General features: G+C 44.2%; 1 long non-coding RNA gene across 1 annotated transcript in view; it reads right to left on the bottom strand.

Moving 5' to 3' along the window:
* LOC112135470 (uncharacterized) overlaps positions 1-18,499 on the bottom strand; it is a 261,078-nt gene that overhangs the window by 229,601 nt on the left and 12,978 nt on the right. The window contains exon 2 of the long non-coding RNA XR_010141753.1: positions 6,425-6,520. This is a non-coding gene — a long non-coding RNA (uncharacterized LOC112135470). The remainder of the gene's footprint in view (positions 1-6,424; positions 6,521-18,499) is intronic.

Raw genomic sequence — 18,499 nt, 5'->3', positions numbered from 1 at the left:
ATAGAAAAATGTTAGGAGACTCAAAAGGACTAACGGGTTTTCATTCACAAGCCTTTATTGAATCCATAGCATCCAGGAATTGATCCGATTATTGATTTATGATGATCATCCAGGAACTGATCTGATTATTGATTTATTTCTTACTGATTTCTGTGACTTCTCAGGTTGTTGGCGATTTGGGAAAAAGGAGGGTGGGGTGTGGGCAGAAAATGGGAAGAAATGAAACAAAAAGGGAATTGTTTTTAATAGGCCTTTCTTGTTCTTTCAGCCAAACGAATCCCACGCACTGTTCACGTCCACCCCTCAGCATTGATAGAAAACATAGCTCCAAGTGCAGAGCTTAATTGCACTCTTCAGGTGACAGGTAGCATGTGTGCCTCAGTTCAAAGCCAAAGTCCAGGTTGAATAAATCTGATTTCAGACAGTCAGCATTTTAAAATAAAAGCATTCACCCTGAGCCCCAAATGGGAGGTCTCTCTGCAGCTTTTTTGTTTGTTTGTTTTTTAACCAGGAATCCTGTGAGATGCACTGCAGTCAAAGACTCCACTCAGACCTCACTTTGTTCTCAGTTCTCATAAAACCTCATACTGCTTACAAAGCTGCCTCACCCAAACTAAGCAGAGGCTTCAGAGCCTGGTGCCAGGGAGGGTAAACTGCACAGGAATGAGGTTGCAGGCAGCCTCCACTGGGGACTGGGGAGCTGAGCAGCCATCAAGGGGAATAAACAGGTCCCCGGAAAGAAGAAGGAAGGTGGCAAGGCATCTCTTTCCCTATATCTCAATGCATTAATGAGTTATTTATTAATTAGGAACCTTTCTATATTTACTGAGGAAAATGTGTGAAAATCATAAGATCTGAGCTCTCCCTTTCATGGAGGAAAAAAAAAAAAAAAAGACAAAAAAGACTATCAGACCAGTTGAAGAATCAATACTAGAGCTCTGTCATTTAAGCAAAATGGATTGCATTCAAAGCCAGGCTCTAACTTGAAGCCTCCAAATATCCAACTTATTTATTATTAACTCGGTATAAAAGCGTAGTCATTCCTGGGTGCAAGAAATTAACAAGGGCCCCACAAGTTAAGAGAGCTGCTTAGTGACACCCGATCAACCTGGGTCAGGAACCAGAAAGGAACACCTCCCACTTGGATCAGAAAGGACCCTCCACCCACGAACAGACTTTAGAAATGAGCACATTTTCATTGCCACTGCGTGACCTATAAGCTAATTATGTTTTCCAGCAAGGGAAGCAAATTATATTGATTGTACAATAAAAGCTATTGTCATTCCCAGTATATTCATCATGACTCAGAAAGATGCAAAAATATTGACTTGCTCTAAATAGCATTTTACTTTTGTCTCCAGACAACAGTTTTTAAGGCACAGCATGACTAGAGATGACTTTGTTAACCAGTCATAGGGAGGGAAAGGGATGGAGGAGAAAGCAGTTTATGGGCATGACCTCGTCCACCATTTGTGAATGACAGAGAACTCTAAGGAAAAGCATACACATTTCCAAGTTCATGAAAGAGTTAACCTTGGTTATTACATATATATTTTTTAAATTCCCTAAAACTCCCAATAGTACCCACAGTAACAAGAAAATAACGAAGCCCACTGACATCTTTGAAAAGAAGGTGATTAATTAAAGTAATTAGGCTGCACTGAATTATTAAAATATGAAGTCTTCTGTAGGGATGACAAAAAAGGCAGAACATTTTTGCAGTTCAAAAATTAAAACCATATTCTGTTTCATTAGCTGAGATGGGAACTCACACGTTTTAGCCTACAATCTTATTCACAGATGCGTAAGTGTCTAATATTTCACACCTTTGTAATGGCTTTTGTAAAAATTTAAAAAAAGAAAATACAACAACCTGACTTTAATTATTTTATTGCTTGTAGAAAAGAGGCGATCTTTTGAAAGAATGGCAACGAGCCTTTCGGGTTTGCTTTGAAAATGCCCCAGGCTTTGAAATGCCAGGTGTGTTGGGGCCAAGACCAGGCTCAGGCTGGGGACAGTGAAGGGCAAGGAGACACCTCTTAACACATTTCTTGGCTGTGTCTTCAAAGTGGTCCATGTCTCTTTCCCTCTTAGTAAATCAAACCAAACTCCTTAGTCTGACTTTAAAATCCCTCACCACATTGCTTTGCCCTATCTGTCCCCATTCTATGAAACCTACTCCCAACATAGTCAAACAAATCTCACTATCTTGCTCCAATCCACATTTATTCCTTCTACCTCCCCAGCGGGCTTGTCCCTTGCCTGGAAAGTCCTTTATTTCTCTCTGATATGATCATAGCATCCCCATCACTCAGAATCCAGCTCAAGTCCCCTTCTCCTCTTCTCCCATGTCTTCACACTTTAGGGACCTGGGCCATTTATGATTTAATTGCGAATCTGATCATGTCACTCTCCTCCTTTGAAGCCTTCCATGGTGCCCCCTGCCTTCAGAGTGAATGTTCGGGTGCCTTAGGCTGGTGTTCATTGCCCTCTGGAATCTGGGCCTTACCTGTAACAGCACCCACTCTGGAGTCAGATGGCCTCGGGGACAAGCTTAGCTCTGCCTTATAGTACTGCTGTGGACTTGGGCAAATTAACTTAAATAATACTTAAAATCTTTGGGCCCCAGTTTCGACAAAGGACTGTTGAGATGACTAAATGAGTTACTATACGTGAAGCACTTAAAACCGGGCCTAGCATATACTTGGCACTCAGTTATCATTGTCCTTGATATCCTTCCTCCTCATCTCAGATCCTGCCCTCAAGCAAACTATTTGCTGTTCTATGTTGCTTTTCTACCAGCATGCCTTTGTTCAAAGAGTCTTTCAAAACCTACCAATCCTTCAGGCTGTAATGCCATGTTCTCCAAAATCCTGTCCTGGATTCAGTCCCACCAATCTGTCCAGTCTCTCAACTAACTCAGCACTTTATCTGTATCTCTCTGATGGTGCTTAGCACCATCTGTTTTGTGTCATAGTTTTGAACAGGAATTGAGGGTAGGGACTATCTATCTTTATATCTACTCCCACGTGTCGCAGAAACTGTTAGTGTTCATCAAATATTTCATGTATGCTATATTAAAGTTCAGCCACAATATGGGGAGCTCCCATCTGTATGGGTCCCTGAGTGACTGTGTGGAGCAGACCATTCCCTATACCCTTATTGGATGTATTAGCTGAGCAAAATTAACCCTTTGTTGTGTTAAAGCTTTAAAATCTGGGGACTGCTGTTACTTCAGCACAGCGTAGCTTATCCTGCCTATTTTGACACCTTACATTTTCAACACCTGATATAGGAAATTTAGCACATAGCAAGTATTTAATATTCAAATGCCGAATACATCATATACAGAACTACCTTTTTTTTTTTTTTTTTTTTTTTGAGATGGAGTCTTGCTCTAACACCCAGGCTGGAGTGCAGTGGCACAATCTCAGCTCACTGCAACCTCCACCTCCCTGGTTCAAACAATTCCCCTGTCTCAGCCTCCTGAGTAGCTGGGATTACAGGTGCATGCCACCACATCCGGCTAATTTTTTTGCATTTTTAGTAGAGACGGGGTTTCATCGTGTTGGCCAGACTGGTCTCGAACTCCTGATCTCAGGCAATCTGCCTGCCTCAGCCTATCAAATTGCATGGCATAAGCCACCATGCTCGGCCCAGAATTACTCTTTTTTATGAACCTGTCTAATCGTTTATGTAGTTCAGTCCAACTTTAAGCATTTTATTTTGACTCCTTACCTAGAATACACACCCTTCGTGGGTTTTCTCTGTTGTCTAAAGACCTAGCATAGTACTGGACATGGGCTTAGTAAGACCTGTTGATTAATAGGTCAGCCTCAGTCCACCAGTTCACCAGAAGTCAACTCCATCTGAGACTACAAATTGGTAGTAAAGTCTCTGATGATAGCTGATTCCTCTGGAGCTACTTCTAGCTCTACACTCTATCAGGGTATAGTGGGTTGATGGTCATGCAGTGAGGTAGCTGTCCCAGCTCCAGAGACCACAACTCTTTGGTAGACATAGAGGACAAAAAAGATCAAACCGGTTTTCAGTATTTTTTTTACCCATACCATATTAGTCAAGATTTTGCTAGAACTTTTGCTAGATAGTTTATATTATAAACATTCACTTTCTAAGCAGGAATGTATAATGAATATATTTTTCTGAAAAACACTAGATTTTTTTTTCCTCCTTTGCCCACTCTGGAGATTCTGATATCCACCAGATGGGTGGATATCGAGTTGAATCCCTATTCACAGTGCAGCTTTCTACCATCTTCATCCAAGATGGATGAGCCAGGTATTACATATGACGCCTCCCAACCTCAAAGAACTTCTCCCTGTGGTGGGAATCTGAAGACCCAGGTTCAAGTCCCAGATCATTCCTTCTACGTCTCAGTTACCCATCTATAAAAAGGTAAAAGGTGAGGAGGAGCAAGCTATTCCACTCTCCTTCCTTTCCCTGTAGGATTATTCTAGTAAAGATTAAATAAGATACATTGGGAGATGCTTGGAAATAAAAAGACATGAACATTTTCCTTTGGGCTTTTAAATAAAATCCCCTGTCCCCTGGAATGCTCACATGCACTTACCTGTTGGGGGCTGTCACAAGCATCTGGGGCATATGAGATAGTTTATATAATTCAATCCACCTTCAAGCATCTTATTTTGACTATTTACCTAGAATGCATATCCTTCATGGGTTTTCTCTGTTGTCCAAAGGACCTAGCATAGGAGCTCTCATCTGAGCACCTGATGAGAAGATGACACTCAGAAATCTAGGTATCATGCTCACCTTCACTGTCAGGGTCATCAAAGTTGACACAGAGGAAAAGACTAAAATATCTATAGAATAAAAGCAACTCAATTCAGAAGAAGGGTAAATTTTGGAGTTTCTCTATTGACTGGAATTTAAGAAAAAAGCTAAGAGGGTTAAGAGGAGGCAAATTTCGTCAGTTCAGCTGGAGAAAGCTCTCCATTCTGAGGTCATGCTCTGAACCAAGATGCCGTCAATCCAAGGTCACCCACCCTCAAAAAGGAAAAACATTGAAATTCTTTTAGAGCAGGGATAGTTCAAGAATAGGCAGTATCTGGGCTGAGATGAACTGACTAAGGTAGGCTCTTTTCCAGGATGTCAGAACATTGTACAAAGAAAGCATCCAGGGATTCAGGTAATTACCGTCACCCTGACTTGGAAAGTCCACCAATGACAGACTATGCCACGGGTCCTAGCATCTCTGAACTGCCCTCTTGATTGGTTTTATCCTGTGCCAGTTACTCTCAAAGGCTCTAAATGCCACTTTGCCCTGTGAGGCATTGTCCCTGAGTGGACAGAACTAGCTCAGAGCCGCCAGAGCCACCTGGATGTCAGGCTGCTCTGAACTACTACATGGGTAAGGCAGGATATCCCAAAAGGAAAGGGCTGGCTGAAGGCGACCAAAGGAAATCTCAGCCAGGAAAGATAGGCTTTGTCAGGTCACTGCTTAAAATGCAACAGGGAAGCAAAGCTGGTCTCTTGAGCCAGGTGGGAGCCAAGGCTGGTAATTAAGAGGTAAGAGACACTGGAGCCAGCGGGCTGGGAATTAACTAAGCAGATGGTGGAGGTGGAAGTGCAGTTGCTCCCCAGCCAAGTTCCCTTGTGCACAAATGACATTGTTGGGTACATGTCCTACCAAGGGCTCCAGCTCTTTGACATAGCAGTGCGACTGTCCTGCCTCCTGCTGCATGGAGACACATCATACCATACCAGCTCCTACACTGTTCCAAAAGCATGCTAAAACAATGCTATCACAGCCCCTGAAGCCTCAGCTTTAAGGGTATTTTTTTCTCCTGCTTGGCCTTTGAGATTCCTTCCTTCCTTCCTTCCTTTCCTTCTTTCTTTCTTTTTCTTTCCTTCTTTCTTTCAATTCATTAGACAATGAGCAAGCACCAATTATGTGCCCAGCTTTGTGCTGTGCCCTGCCGATTCTAAGATAAATGTGATTCCTGTACAGTCTGAACTTGAGCTGGACTTGGAAAATGGGTCTAGTCAGTGAGACAGACAAGTAAATACATGCGTGAAGGTGACATCGTTTCTAGGAGTGAAACTTTACATGGCTGACCAGTGCTCCCTTCTTAACACTGTCTTCTCTGGGCTTCAAGGATAACACAGTCACCGGGTTTTCCTCCTAACTCAGTGACGCCTCCGTCTCAGCCTGCTTTGCTGGATCTTGTTCCTTCATGTCTCAGAAAGTCCTGTGGCTTATTCCCTGGTCCTCTCTTCTCCTGAGTGACATCCAACACAATGACTTTAAGTACCATCTATGTGCTGACAATTTTCAAATTTATAGTTCCAGCCCAGTTCTCTTCTGAGCTCAGTTCCCTACATCCAACTTCTCTCTGACATCTAAGCTTGGATACCTAATAGATATCTCAAGCTTACTTACTGTTTATATGTTGACTTTCCTCTTCTTCAGGTCTGCTCCCACATCCACCAGCAAATCCTTACTCCCTCAGTACATGGCAGGACACCCATCCAATCACTCAAAGAGAAAATCCAAGATAAAGAAAATCAATCAATAAATCAATAAGTCCAAAACAAAATCCAGAATCTGCTACTTCTCACCATCTCTTATGCCCTAACTCTCACAGCAGTTGTGGACCTTATCCCCAAAATATCCATATATGCAACATTTTCCATATCACTTCAGAGGCTTCGTAGACTCATTCACACACTGCTTGGGGGAGAGGCTTGTCAGTAGATTTCAGGTTAAGAACCCAGGTCACACTGGCTGCTACAGATGAGTGTTTATACCTGTTTAACAGTTTTAGATGTGAAGCTACTTAGGGACAGGGACCCTTCGTGTAATTATCTCAACAGAGCACCTGGCACTGTGCCTCATACAGCTAATCCTTTAATTAATTCTTTTTGAATATAATATGGAGAAGAAAATTAATCATTCATCCAATAAACGTTTATTGAACATATACCATGTGCAGTGACCTGTGCTGGTTGTCATGGAAAATACAAAGATTTACACAAAACATAGAAGGAAAATCAGCCAACAACACAAGGAATGGCATGAACAGGGAGTACAGGATAGAATGGGACAAGGTGGGCTTGTTAAAGAATAAGGCAACTCAGCATGGCTAGAACAGAGGGTGTGGAGAGGGCTTGCTGGAGCCAAGGTTAGGATGTGACGGGCAGTGGAAGCAACTCTCAAGCAATACTTTCCTGTGGCTGAGTTGGCAGGAGGATCATTTGACAACGTTCAAAATCCATTGACTCTGAAAGGTGGTGGGCAGCCTCCTTTATTTTCCTGTTTTCATGCTGGAAGATGGAAAATGGGTTGGATCACACTCTTCAGAGGACACTGGGGTATCCAGGTACTTACAGAGGGCACTGGGGCATTGGGTGCTTAATTGTACGATGTATTTTTGAGTGTTTTACAGGTGCATGTAAATTAATTTCAAACTTATCACTCCCTTTTAAATAGGGGTGCCTGAACTCCACTATATAAAGACTACTAACATTTTCTTTTAGCCTCTCTGAAAACCCTGATTGTCAACATCTGTCTCTCTATCAACGGGTCTTCATCCAGTGCCCCCAGTTCCAACTCTCTGTTCTGATGGCTGTGGATTCCCCACCAAAGTCAAGTGAAGAGGAATGTCACAAAATAATGGAAGTACCATTTGTAGCACTCTTATCACCAGTCCTCTGAATGGCAGGCAGAGGGTGACTGTGTCTGAAGCCAGGGAATTTAGAAATAATCATATTTAGAAATAATATTTCTAAGGGAATCAGCCTTGAAAAATTAAATTCAGAGCCAGGCATACCCGCTTTTATTCAAGATTTTCAACTGAATATAATCACCACTCATATTCATATTTTCTGGGGTCTCCTTCCTCTACACCCAATTTATCTAACAAAATCTGAAAGAGGAAATCAGTTCTGTGGTCCTACAAGAAGTTGGGGTAGAGATGGCTATAGATCTAGACAGCCTTGAGGAAAGGATCAATGTCTAGTTCATAATACCACGGCCCTACAGCACCTGGTGTGGCATCTTATTCCTGAGAGCACCTCAACAACAAATAATCACTGAATTTCATTGAGCCTAGCTGAATCAAAATGGCTCCGTGAATACTGCTCAGCAGAGAGTGTGGTAGGTGATTCCTTGGTCACAGGTTTCATCATTAGTAGAGAGAGAATTCTGGTGCTCCTAGTTTGAGAAGGTGGAATCAAGAGATGACAAGACCTCTCTGTCACAACGTCCAGTCCCTAAGCCCAATCAGCTTTCCAGGTATCCATTCCTGGGCAGTGGAACCAATCACCCAAGCCATTGTCAGTTGTCCTGCGTGGGATTTAAGCTATTGTTGGATCCAGTATGAAACTTTTATTTTTCTATAAGAACCACATAAACATGGTCAGCTTGGTTCTGAATTATGAAATCAACTGGAGACTTGTTTCTTATCCTTTAGAGATAGGGGCCTGGGGGTGAGGGACAGGGACAGAGAGAATATTTTGAAAACAGTCATTAAGGAAACACTGCCAGGACAAATTACACAAGCCAACACAATTACTCACCATCTGTTACATGGACAAGGGATGGTTATTTAGTGATCAGAACAGATCCCTTGGTTCCTGGCCTGAGCTCTTCATGGAAACTGCTTTGTGCTCTGAAGTTGGTGCCTTTGTCTCTCAGCACACAATTTACTGGTGTGTCAAACAGAGGTGAAACGGCCATACCCTTGTGGATGTGATGACAAAGTTTTTTCATACAGATTGAGCAGGAATGTGATTTTTTAGCAGTCTTTAATTTAATTAGTCTTTGCTACATTTTGGGTGGATTTGCTAGTGAAAAGGGCCACATTGAGGAGCAAAGTCTTGTTACTATAATTTATGACTGAACTCTTTTCCCAAGCTCTGTGTTGATACATTTTTGCAATCCCGTGTGATTTCCACGGCAGAGTTCATCTCTTCTACATGCATTGGAAAAACAGCTTCCCAGAGGAACACCACTAGAGGCTCTCACTGTCCAAGGGAGCCATACTTAATGCATTAATACAAGTGCACACAGAAATGAAACTTCAATAAGGGAGACTCTCCGTGGCCTATTTATGGTTGTTGGTTTCTAAACACATAATCAATTCTTAATTATGCATTCAGATAAAGGACAAATGATGTAGGAATCTAAATGGATGTCAATGAAAAGATACTTCTCCTTCCATCCATTCATTTATCCACTCATTCTTGCAATAAGCATTTATTGAGCACCTGCTAAGTATCAGGAAGTATGCTAAGTTCTGGTGATTCAAAGCTGACTAAGATATAAGATTGCCCTTTAGGGACTCATGGTATAGCAGAGAAAACAGGCAAAAAAAAAAAAAAAAATCACAATACAAGATGATAGGGACTGTAGCAATAAAGGTATACAAAATTTATCTGGGAATATGGAGGAAGAAATGCTCTTATTTCCATGCTGGTGAAGTCCCACTGACAACCCAGCTGATGCGGGGCCCTGGCATAAGCTGGGCAGCAGCCAGGCCTCTTTCCTGCAAGCTCTCGATCCATGGAGCTGGCAAACCAAGGTAACATGAAGATATCAAAAAACCGTGTGACCACTGCCTGGTTATCCTAGCAAGCAGAGCCTGAGGCAAGTAAGTGTGGGGAGCTGAGTTGTGGAGCCAAAGGACTGGTGATCCAAAAAGGATAAGAATAAGAAGCAGTGGGCCGGGCGCGGGCGCGGTGGCTCACGGCTGTAATCCCAGCACTTTGGGAGGCCGAGGGCAGATCACCTGAGGTCAGGAGTTCGAGACCAGCCTGACCAACAGGGTGAAACCCTGTCTCTACTAAAAATACAAAAAAAAAAAAAAAAATAGGCAAGGTGATGGACGCCTATAATGCCAGCTACTTGGGAGGCTGAGACAGGAGAATCACTTGAACCGAGGAAGCGGAGGTTGCAGTGATGCCAAGATCACGTCACTGCACTCCAGTCTGGGTGACAGAGCAAGACTCCATCTCAAAAAAAAAAAAAAAAAAAAAGAATAAGAACCAGTGAGTGCATTCTAGAGAAAGTTGGCAGAACTGGCTCTTGTCAAGACTGAACTTACCTGCTCCTGATGACATCGTGATGAGTGTGAATGGACTTCAGGAACAGAAACAGAAAAGGCCAGAGTGACTAGTTCTATCTGCAGAGGCTGGGTAAAACTTTAGAGAGGAATCTTATGTGCTAGTTTTGAAGAATGGGCAGGAGTTTGCCACAGAAAATTCATTAGTTAGACAACTAAGTGTTGGTGGTTGGTGGTTATACTGCAGCTACTTGTGGGTGCAGCATGAAAGACACGTTTGGTTTATCTCTTCTTGAGGTCAGAGTTTTAATTGCCGTATGGCTTTTGAGGCACCCATTGTCAGACACCAAGCAACATTTATACCCCATTATATCCCTCCCCATACCTACTACCTTCCAGTCACATAGAGTAACCTCTGTGCCCTAAACAACTGCAGGCTCTGTAACTTTGCTTCCATTGTCCCTTCAGCCTAAAATCCCGCCCCCACCTTGCCCTTTTCCTATTGAAACTGTACACACCTTTCTATACCTAACTCAAATACTGCCCCATTAAGAAGCCTTCCCTTACCCCCATCAAAGCCCTAGGAAAAATTAACAACTCTCCATTTTTGTCTTCCAAGATCTGCCACTGACACCTCCTCTGGCCATGTATTCTATTCTGCCTTGGATTAAATATAGTGATTCACATGTCTGGTTGCCTTTGATATGCAGAAAAGGGTAAATAAATGGGAAATGGAAGCCCCCTGTGGGCAGGGGCACTCCCTTTTGGTCATGACTTTTTATTTCGAAAACTCATCTCCAGAAAAGTTGAGTTAATCAATAAGCACTTGATACTCTCCATCCTTGATTCATCAATCATCAGCATCTGGTACATTGGCTTTTTTTTCTGCATCATTTGAAGGAACATTGCAAACATCATGACACTGATCCTTAAGTACTTCAGCATGTAAAACGTCTCATGTAAAACCACAATGCTATTATCAAATCTAAAAAATGTGTCAATAATCCCATTACGAGATCTATATTCAGATTTCCACAGTTCTCTTAAAAATGTCTTTTCTGGCTTTTTTCTTCTTCTTGGATCTAGGATCCAATCAAGGTCACATACTGTATTTAGTTATAATGCCTCTGTAGCCTCTTAATCTAGAAGAGTCATTCCTAGAAATAAACATTCTTCCCCCATCCTTTTTTTTAAGCAGAGTTGGTACTTAACAAATGTTTATAAGATGGAATAAATGGGTGGATGGACAAACGAGCCCCAGTGATGCAAGATCCCTGGGCAGTTCCTCTAAGAAAAGAAAGAATTCTAGAGAAGGGACTTACAGCAAGTGTCCTTTGTGAAGTCACCAGGCACTGGGTAGGGAACCAAGTCATTGTTTTAGTGTGGCTGCTCATGTTCTGAGCTCCATTTTTAAAAATCATGAGTTAGTCCTAAGGTCACTGAGGAAATGCCTCAAGAGTAATTGACTTAGAGAGAGAAGAGAATCCAGAGCCTCACATCTGACCGATGAAAGGAAGGTCCCAGAGATGAGGAACTCGTTGTCCCATGGAATGTCAGAGCTGGGAGAGACCTCAGAGATCATGTCCAACTTCCTGGCTTTTTTCCAGAGGAAAAAACCTGGGCCCATAGTGGTACAATGGCTTGTCCAAGGTCACACAGGACACTGTTGCCTGACACCCTGTCCAGCTTCCTTTCCACTTTACCTGGTGACCACAACAATGTCTGGGCTCTTTGTCTCCCTTGTTCCCAATGAGTTACGGTAATACGGTAACTTCCTCAACCTTCAAGCATCAAAGATCTCAAAATATTCAAGTCAAACCAATTCTCAGAAACATAGGGTTAAGCCAGTAACTGCTTCCTTGCCCACAGAGGACAGACATATTTCTGAGGGTGTTTGTTACCTCCAGCAGGTGACGACTAACAAGAAAACAGCACCTTGAGCAGCCCCAGGGGAAGAGAGGTGAGATTAAAGCAGTGATGTCACCAAGGGCTGGGAAGTGGGTGCCTCCATGTTCATTTTGCCTCTGCCATCTACTTTGGCCCAAACATGGCACTAAACTTTTCTAGGGCCCAGGAGCCTCATCTCTAAAAACAAATCATTGCAGAGTGGTTATCACCATGATGGCCATCTGCAGGTGCGAATCCCTTTTGGGAACATAAGTGATAAATGAGGGAAATCAGGGTTGGCGGGGGTTGGATTTTCATTTCTAAATGTCTCAGTATAAGCCTTTATTTAAAGCTACAAAATTGAAAATTCCCCAGTAAGTACTGTCCTCTCTCGGTATCTGTGGGGAATTGGTTCCAGGACCCTCACAGATACCAAAATTCATGGATGCTCAAGTCTCTTTAGACGAAATGGTGTAGGATTTGCATAAAACCTACACACATCCTTCTATATACTTTAAATCATCTCTAGATTACTCATAATACCTAATACAATGTAAATGCTATGTGAATAGTTGATATACTGTATTGTTTAGAGAATAATGACAAGAAACAAAGTCTACATGTTCAGTACAGATACAGCCATCCATATATACATATATATATATATTTTTTTTTTTTTAATATTTTGTATCTGAGGCCAATTGAATCCATGGATGAAGGACCCATGGATACAGAAAGCCAACTGTAAGAAGAATTTCTTATAGGCAACAGCAACACAGGTTGTGGCTGATGGAGGGTTTCATTAAACAGGGAAAAGAAGTGACTGGCTCAGTCATTAATGGGTTCAAAGATTGAGGAAAAGCCTCAATCATTGCTGAGGAGCAAGGAGATCTTATACAGAAATTCCAGACTTGGACTTGAATTTGTGTGCCCTTGGCTGAGCCGCTTAACTCTTAGGAACCTCATCTGTAAATCAAGGGAATTTGGGTTAGAAATGCAGTGATTTTTAAATTTTGTTTTTTAGCTTCTAGCTGTACATTACAACCACCTGGGCAGGGAGTAAAATCATGACCCCTATCCCCCAACCCCTTTTCATTGTGATTTCAGTAGCTCTGGGGGTAGGGTCCAGGCAATTCTTAAGTAGGCAAGACTGAGAATTTCTGGATTACAGCAGGTCCAAAAGCTGATTCTCAGAAGGGAATAAAGTAAATGAAGCAATGGAAAGGAATACTGGAATTCCTCAGCCATTCTAGGCACACAGGCCTCAAACCATTGTACTCACCTGAATGCCTAACTTGCCTATTTCCCTCCAAGGCCAAAGGCCTAGCCCCCTCTAGGAACAGGGTGACGCTCCCACCAAGACAATCAGCACTTTCCCAACAATCTGCAGGGACACATGTAGTTTTCAGACTGAAAGGAGGATAGCAGGAAGTCTGGGTCCCTAAACACTCTGGAGGTATTGGACCAGATGTGTGGAGGTCCCACCATCTTTCCTAGGCCTCCTCCACACAGTGGGGTGGTCCCTCCAGCAGGTAAGTGGCAAGCGAGGCCCCAACCACATCTAACAAGATGGCCGCTCTGTCTGCCTGGCTGGCTGATGCCAACACCAGCAGCTAGCTCCCGACATGCAGGACTTAAAGCATCTGCCAGACTGGTGCCAGCTTTTGATCAGTACCATGTTGAGCCAGAGACCTGCAGGGAAACGGCCAGGCTCCCTGTAGTCGACTAGCAGGAATCTTTCTTGCAACCTTAAGAGAGGTGCTTGAAGAATTTGAGCACAGATTTAAAAGTGAGGTGCAGGCAGGGGGAAGGGGTGTGGGGTACTGCTTGACAGAGGCTGTCTTTTCAAGGCCAGGTTATTCCATCTCTGCTAAGGGAAGAGACACCCTTTCCTGGCTGGTGGTTGGAGCAGGATTTCTGGGCTCCCTTTGCACATTTTGCTGCTCTGCCCTGGGGGTCAGAGGGAGCCTTTTAGCCTCAGCTCATGCATCTGTAATACCCTGAGACCACCGGGATGGGTCCCTAGTCTCCCCCGTGTCCAGCTCCGCGGTGTTGCAGTAAAACCACAGCAGGGCCGTTTACAAGACACTTGAAGACTCCAGCCAGTCCACTCGCCAGAGGGCCTGCAGGAGGGCTCCTGTCTTCTAAATGAGTCCTCTGGGGCCTAGGCTGCTGTCCTTAGGAAACCCAGTCTACATCCTTGGCAGACATTCAGAGTGCCCCTAAAAGCTGTGTGCTAAGATGGGGAGCCCCCTCCTCCGCTGCCCGCTTCCTGGGACACCAGGCCAAGTGTTAAGCAGAGGCCCAGCCCCAGAAACAACGCGTTTTGTGTCTGACAATAGCAGCCTACGTGACTTGAAGGACTCTGCTCTTGGTAAACCAAATGCATGCCAGTTTTGCTTATTTGCTCTAACCTTCAAAGAACCTAGAGGTCCCTTCCTAGTTCAACAAATAAATCCAGTTCCACTCTAGCGGGCCTCCTGGACAAAGTTCCATTGTTACGCCTTGCCTGAATGTCCACTGCTCGCTCCCTCTCGGGCACCCTAGCCCCACGCCTGTTCACCCTTCTTTCGTTTTGGGATAAATCAGCCTCCTTTTTTTGTTTTGTTTTGTTTTGCTTTAATTTTTTCAAAGGGTAAGGAATGTTGACACCCCCGAAACATGCCTCTGATGTCTGGTTAGACTTCAGACGGCTGTATTTGAACGTGCGCTGACGCAGTCGGGCAGATTGGGTTAAACCAAATATTACAATTGCAAGAACTCATCTGGAACTAATAATTTTGAGGCCACCGAAAGTAAAAGGGCCCTGCTTTGGGGCTGGCCAGCGGCAGAGGCCAGCTCGGGCCAATGCTGCCACCTGCCGAGGGCGCCGGGAACAGGGTGCGCCGCCGCGGCCTTCCTGTTTTGTTCTGGCCCCGCTCACCGGCTCCCACGCAGACAGGTTCGCCAGCCAGCCAGACCAGGGCTATTTTAAAAGGCTAGCGCCTCTTCCCAGCCCTTGGTGTAAAGATAGCTAGTCTGGCTGTCCCGTGTCTTCGCTGAAAAAAAGACAACTTCCCAATTATAGAGCCGGGGCTGGCTACAAAGGCAGTTGCAGTTGGAGTCCGATTAAACATGTGCCGGGTGGATTACACAGATCATGTGTCAGGGGCTCGCCTAGGAGGAAGGCTCGTTTAAGTTCAGGATTTTTATTTTGCGGGGGATGAAGGGGACGTACAACTCTGGGTTATGTCGGCGCATTGCTGAACTGCGAGTCACATGCCAGATCCAGAAATGATGAAAACATCTGTTTTTGCTTTAGACCAGCGAGGCTCTGGCGGTGGGGAGGGGCGCGAGAGGGACGGGAATGGCTTTGCTCACCAGCACCATCTGCTGAGCCTGCTGTGGAAACGCGTGCGTCCCCAGCACAATGCAGGTTGCCACTCGCCCCGGGAAGGGGGAGATCAACAGGTGGGGGTCTCTGCCCGGGCGATCACTCTCCATGGAGGACAGCCCCGATTGTGCCCTGGGGACTGTGCAATCCCGTATTGTCTCGGAGTGTTGGCAACAAAGAGCTTTGTCCCTGGGGACTGCCCGAGGGCAGAGGAGGAGGAGAGAGAAGCAGCAAATGAATTCCCAGGTTGGGAAGGAAGGAGGTAAAGGGGGGAGGGGAGTAGCTCCTTAGTGGTTTGCAGACAGTAAAATTTTGCTGTTCTTTCTGGCTGAAATCTACCAGAACAAAGGAACCACGTCTCTAGGAAAACTCCCAGTTGCACTTCCCCCCACCGTCCCTCTTGCCTGCGATGGTAGCTTTTGCTCAGCATGTCTGAGAATGTTCCAGCATTCACAGAGACCTTTCTGGTCTCTATGAGCAGAGTATTCACAGAGACCTTTCTGGTCAGGCAGGGCTTGATCAGCCCTTCAACGCGCAATCCTCCCAGCCTCAAGAACCCAGCAATGGGATGGTTCTGAATCGGAGCCGTACTGACAGCCAAGCCAACGGCATTCTTTCGATGTACAGCAAATATTTACTGCCTGCCTGCTAGGTGCCCGGAACTCACTCAGCACAACTATTTGTCATACAGTTTAAAAAACAATACAAATATGTCAGAGAAAAATGTATGTTTAGTGTCAAGTGCGTGTTTGAGACAATGACAGCTCTGAGTTCAGAGGCAAGGAGAGGATTGCAGACCTCGAATCTACCTTTCCTCAGTATTTGGGGGCAGTTCTGAGAAGAAGCTGGATTCCTCCAGCTTGTGTTTTGGGTTGTGCAGTCAAATCCCCTGAGTAACTGATTTTAATCAACCTGCTTCAGCTCTGACCTCCAGCCCTCTGGCGTTAAAGATAAATCCTCTACAGTTCCCATCCAAACGGCATCCATTACTCACAATCAGAATCGGGTGGGGACCTAGACTCCACTCCCAGGAATCTCCTCTGGGCCAGGTACAAAATTCTGAGCTACAACCAGATGAACAGTACTTCCCAACAACACACAGAGAGGTTAATCCAAGGGAGAAAAACCTGGGTCAAATGAAAAGATCGAGGCTTGCAGACCTCATTAAGCACAGTGCCTCCCTTTTTACACGCAGCTACCGAACACACCCTCAGCTCTCTGCTGCCCACAGCTGAGGTTCCCAGAAGAGCAAATGCTGCTGATCTGGACCGAAGTTAGTCTCTTCCGTAGGCTCATTTTTGCCCACTTACCTATAAACTCCCAAGTTCAAAAAGGAAACGGATCCTCTCCATTCCATCCCTTCTTCCATTTCACTCCCAAGTAAGTATAGAAAGAGCTGCCATTTGCGTGGGAATGGGAACTTGACGCTAAGGAATGAGTCGGAAAAAAGCCTCCTTCCCATTTTACAGCTGGACAAAAAATATAAGAACCATCCCGATCCTCACAGAGCTTGCCACTAGCTATATCCCCAGTCCGTTCCCACAGGACTCACGTTCTTAAATTATTAGGGTGCAAACGAATCCCCAAAGCCATCTACAAGTCCGTCGGTCAGTCACCTGCTCCACTCTGATGTTGAAAGATTACTAGTTCAGGGGAACCATGCAAATCAACACAATCAACTTCACTTTTTGTTTCAGGCCTCAGAAGATTAGAACATGAGACAGCACTTTAATCTGGTTTGGTATTGGGCTGATGTGGAGAGTTCTGATGAATTTTCTTTGTTTTATAAACTGAGGAAACCTTGTCACTGACCCATATTTCTTTTCTGGACTCTTCTTGACAGTTTTCCTCATTTCTATCTGGTTTTGCAACAGGTCTGTGTTTGAATCTATTGAGGGCTGAAATTTTTCATGCTGCATTGACAACTGTGAGCCCAGAATTTAGGGTGTTTTGTCAACATTCGGCAAAATAAAATCTCTGAACTAGGCTCCAGCAAGAGGGTAGAAAAACTGCAGATGAAAAAATATGTGGCATGAAAATAAACTTTGGTGATTTTGTGCTTTACTAGGCTTAGGATGCCAACCTCCCAACTATTTTTCCAGGCCTATATAAGACTCTCTTTTTCCTCATTATAAAAAATAATTTCTGTTGCCCCACTTCACTCCACACATCTTGGTGTGATTCTCTTCACACAGAGAAATAACCTTTGTTCAAAGCTCTGCTCTCCTAAGCTGCGCTGAATTCTGCAAGATCACTCTCCACATACAAGATTAGCACCTCCTTTCCAGCTCCAAATAGACTATAATCCAAAAGCTGCTCTTTTAAATAGAGGTTCCTTTTATGCTTAAATTCCTAAATAAAAGAAACATCAATGCTACTGCTAGTCTCCCCAGTTAAATCCGATTTGCAAGAAATGCTGCATGCTCAAAAATCTGGGTGTGAACTGAAGTCTGGGCTAAGGGAACGCATTTGGGATTCTCCAGTCATTCTCTATCTGGAGGGCCCTCCAGTGGCCAAAATAATACCTGATATAAACAAAGACCACCAAAGCAAGTGTTACAACAAAGGCAGAGGATGGACGCTGGCCTGCATTTAAAATGCTGCATGTGAGCCCCACATTTGCCCCTTAGAGGTGTGTCTCATTTAAAGAAAGCCAAGACAGAATCTCAGCTCACAAAACGAAGACATTATTTGCATTACAAAAGGACCCTTCACTTCATTAAAAAGAGGCAGGTTTGAACTCCATTAAATGACAACTCCCCCTAATTTCTTTAAGATTCTGTTGAATTTGCAGGAAAAAAAAAAGACTGACATACAAATTTGCAGAATGCATGTGCGGCGTAAAACAAGGTACATTTGTACTCACTCTGCACTACCTGACCTATCCCACCCACATCTCCACCTCTGAAAGCCTAATAAGCACTCTGACCATGAGACACGGGGGGAAAGTGCAGGTCAGAACCTGTGGAGGTAAGATCTGAAGGCTCAGGGCAAGTTCAAGGTACTCAGAGCCCAGAGCTGCCCTTCTGGAGGACTGTGAGGGAAGCAGCCATTTGTTCCAATACAATTTGCTCTGGACTTGAAGGATGCTGTTGGTTTTCCAGAAGGAAAGTTCTAGCTCTGTCGTGTATTGTCATCTTATGACACGCAGGCATGCCTCACTTTCCACGGGTATAAAATGAATGGGTGGACT

The sequence above is a fragment of the Pongo abelii genome, chromosome 9 (genome assembly GCF_028885655.2).
Source record: "Pongo abelii isolate AG06213 chromosome 9, NHGRI_mPonAbe1-v2.0_pri, whole genome shotgun sequence".
Lineage (NCBI taxonomy): Eukaryota > Metazoa > Chordata > Mammalia > Primates > Hominidae > Pongo > Pongo abelii.
Note: the sequence above shows the minus strand (reverse complement) of the source record. Positions and strands in the feature narration are given on the sequence as shown.